The 3373-nt window shown below is 40.7% G+C and overlaps 1 pseudogene; it reads right to left on the reverse strand.

Moving 5' to 3' along the window:
• Positions 1-985: 985 nt before the first annotated feature.
• Positions 986-1689, reverse strand: LOC118709490 (annotated as a pseudogene).
• Positions 1690-3373: the final 1684 nt, after the last annotated feature.

A 3373-nucleotide genomic window follows, 5' to 3' on the forward strand; every position in this document is an offset into this window, starting at 1 on the left:
AAGGAGTGGCACAAAGTAAGGACTGGCACCTTAGGTCCATTCTGCAAGATGTTGCCAAGCAGTAGGCTGAAGGCACAAGGGGTGATGCACCTCTACCTCAATGAATTTTCTTGTATCTCAGAGGCTCTAGTTGTCCATAGAGTGAAACTGTACCTGTTCAGGTGGTATTTTTAGCACCACTACTTGAAATCCTACTCTTTCCTGCTTTCAAAAGAGGGTTGAGGAATAGAGAGAGGATGAGTAAAGGAGAAATGGATGAGGTTTTGAAAAGGGCCAATGGATTTATTAGGTGGACTATGAAAGTCATCTCGACAAGTATCATCAATCTTGTTTTACAGATGGAAATCTAGGACTAGAAAATATATTGACCAAGTTCCTCAAAGGTTCTAAGAGGAGACAAAGTAGGTCAAATTTCAGTTCCTGGGGTTAGTTTTATAGATCCAAAGGAATGTGGACAACATGGAATGTGGTGTTTTCAGCAGCATGGCACATGGGACCCTGAGGTTCCAGGAAAAAAAGAAATGACACTAGAGAAATCTATCAACCTCAGTTAGGACACACCATGATTTCAGGCACTTGCCTTCTTCTCTGTGTATTTTAATTGGCCTTATTTATGGGGCAGGGTGTTTCTGACTGCAAGAAATAGGAAGACTCTCACACTTATTTAAGTGACAGACATTTAAATTCTTACATAGAACATTTTTACAATGGAATACTATGCAGCTATAAAAAGGAAGGATCTTTTGCCCTAGCTGGTTTGGCTCAGTGGATGGAGCATTGGCTTGCAGACTGAGGGGTCCCAGGGTCGATTCCAGTCAAGGCCAAATGCCCAGGTTGTGGGCCTGATCCCCAGTAGGGGGTTTGCAGGAGGCAGCTGATCAATGATTCCATCTCATCATTGATGTTTCTATCTCTCCCTACCTCTCTGAAATCAATAAAAATATTACTTTTTTTTTTTTTAAAAGGAAGGATCTTTCCTCCACCCCAAATCAATACAAGGCTTTTATTATACATCTTTATAGTTTCATAAACAAGTGTGACAAATCATTCAGCATCTTAGTGTTTCTATAGTTGAACAACTTAGATCTTATTCATCAGCCTGCTGAACTGTTCCTTTTTCAGAAACATAGATACCATCCAAAATTTTTCTGATATTCTTGTTTTTAACTATTGTGGCTTGCTGAATCAAAGCAGCTGAATTTGATACAAGTTCAAGGTCATTTCCTTCAACAATCAACTCATCTTTCTAGGATTGAGATACTGAATAAGAAATGCCTGACCTCATCCGAACTCTGCAGATGTATTTTTTCACTGAAGAAATTTCTAATTTCAACAAGAGAACCATTCTCCTGAATAATGATGTTGATGGGGAAGTGAGTGCACACATACCTCATCTTATAATGGAAGCCCAGTGTAACACACTTGATCATGTTCTGTACATGACTGCAGATAGTGTGAACTGTGGCCAGTTCCTTTCTATTTCCCTGCCACTTGTCAACCCGGAGCCTCTTCTTTTTCTTTCCAAGGAGACTGAGCTCTACATTGATGTGGTTGAAGTCTCTCTGCAGGGTGCCTCTGGGGCCGGCCCTTCACAATAATTGTGCGTCCCTTCAGAGTGATGTCCACATTTTCTGAGATGTCCACAGTCTGATTGCTGAGAGCGGTCTTCATCCTTGCAGTAGATGCAGCAAAAAGCAAGGAAGGATCTCTTATCATTGAGGCAGCATGGAGGGACCTGGAGAGTGTCATGCTAAGAGAAATAAGCTAGTCAAAGGAAGACAAGTATTACATGATCTCATTCATATGTGGAATCCAATGAACAAAATAAACTGATGAACACAATGGATCCAGAGACATAAAAGCATGGAACATACTGAAGAATCTCAGAGAGAAGGGGGAGGGAGAAGAGATGAACCAAATAACTAATATGCTTATATGCATAATCCATGGACACAGAAAATGGTACAGTGAAGGCTTTGGGGAAGGGGTTGTGGAGTGCAGATAATCAATGGGGAAAAAGAGGGACATCTGTAATACTTTCAATAACAAAGATGAATTAAAAAAAAACCTCACATAGAAGAAGTTTAGAGGCAGGATAGACTCTAGGTAAGATATACTCATCTGGATCCCCCCTTTGTGTGTGTGTGTGTGTGTGTGTGTGTGTGATTTGCTCAACTTCCTTCTCCTTTAAGAGTTAGTCTTGTCTCAGGTGTCTCCCCTCATGGTTTCAACATGGTTGCCATCAGCAGCTGAGCCAATACATTTTCTTCTTTCACACACAGATAGGTAGGAAAACCATGGAATAAAAATCCTTCCCTAGCACAAAATGTAAGTTTTTCCTTTTTACTGATTAGTCAGCTTAAGTCATTTGCCAATTTCTGGACAAATAGCAGTTGCTAAGGAATGCCAGGTGGTGATTGGTTTAAATCTGAGATCTTGAACTGGTCAGGGAAATGAGATTGTCGTAATTGGGTCAATGAGTTCAGAACCCACATCTGCAGGCATCCTGATAAGTGAGGGAGGCTAGAACAAAACTAGCTTCTTAGAAAGGAGAGAGGGATGAGAGATGTTTTGTAGATACTCAAGTGAGTCCATTTTGCTTAGCATTTAAGCATCCCAAAAGAGAGCTGCTGATACCCGAGGGAAAGATCAATGACCTCAGAGATGGAATAGCATGAGATCTACTTATCCTCTCTCCCTGGTGAGAGAAATTGTGATGAGGTGGCAGGGTTGGTTTGCTCTATACTTGAAGCATAAGTTATAGCAATTTTTGCAGGAAATGACTGCATGAAGTTATTTTCCTTATAAAGGAGCCATAAAACTGTCAGGCTCTGAAGAGCTTTACAGTGGACCTACTTCAGAAAGGTTAAGGGCCTTGGCCAAGGTCAGAGTGGCAGAGCCTATACTAGAAACAGGTCTTGTGGATCATATTCCAGCACTCTCTCCATAACCCCAGGGAGTTATGGAGTGCAGTGAAAATGACATCAGCCCTTTGGTGGTAAAGGTATGTGTGAAGAATGCAAATTTGACCCTTAGCAAGTTCCTTAACTTCTTTAGGCTCCAATTCACTCACTATTGCAATGAAGGAATCTTATTAGAAGATAATGAGAGTACCTTCCAATTCTAAGAATCTATGAATAGCTTTAAGTCATGGTTCTCTTCCAGGAACCTGACAACACTTTTTCTATTAGGTAATTTAACTGCTGATTATTTGTTTAAATAGTTTCCCAGGAGTAACCCAGAACATCCTACATAATAAACCAGTTGTTAAATCATAAACAATATGGACAGGATTCATCATCATTATGCTTCCCAGCTGAACATCCCTGGGGCCTCTGGTTGCTTGGACACTCTGGTTAATTGAGTGTTGTCA

Source organism: Pipistrellus kuhlii, unplaced genomic scaffold, assembly GCF_014108245.1.
Source record: "Pipistrellus kuhlii isolate mPipKuh1 unplaced genomic scaffold, mPipKuh1.p scaffold_m20_p_7, whole genome shotgun sequence".
NCBI lineage: Eukaryota > Metazoa > Chordata > Mammalia > Chiroptera > Vespertilionidae > Pipistrellus > Pipistrellus kuhlii.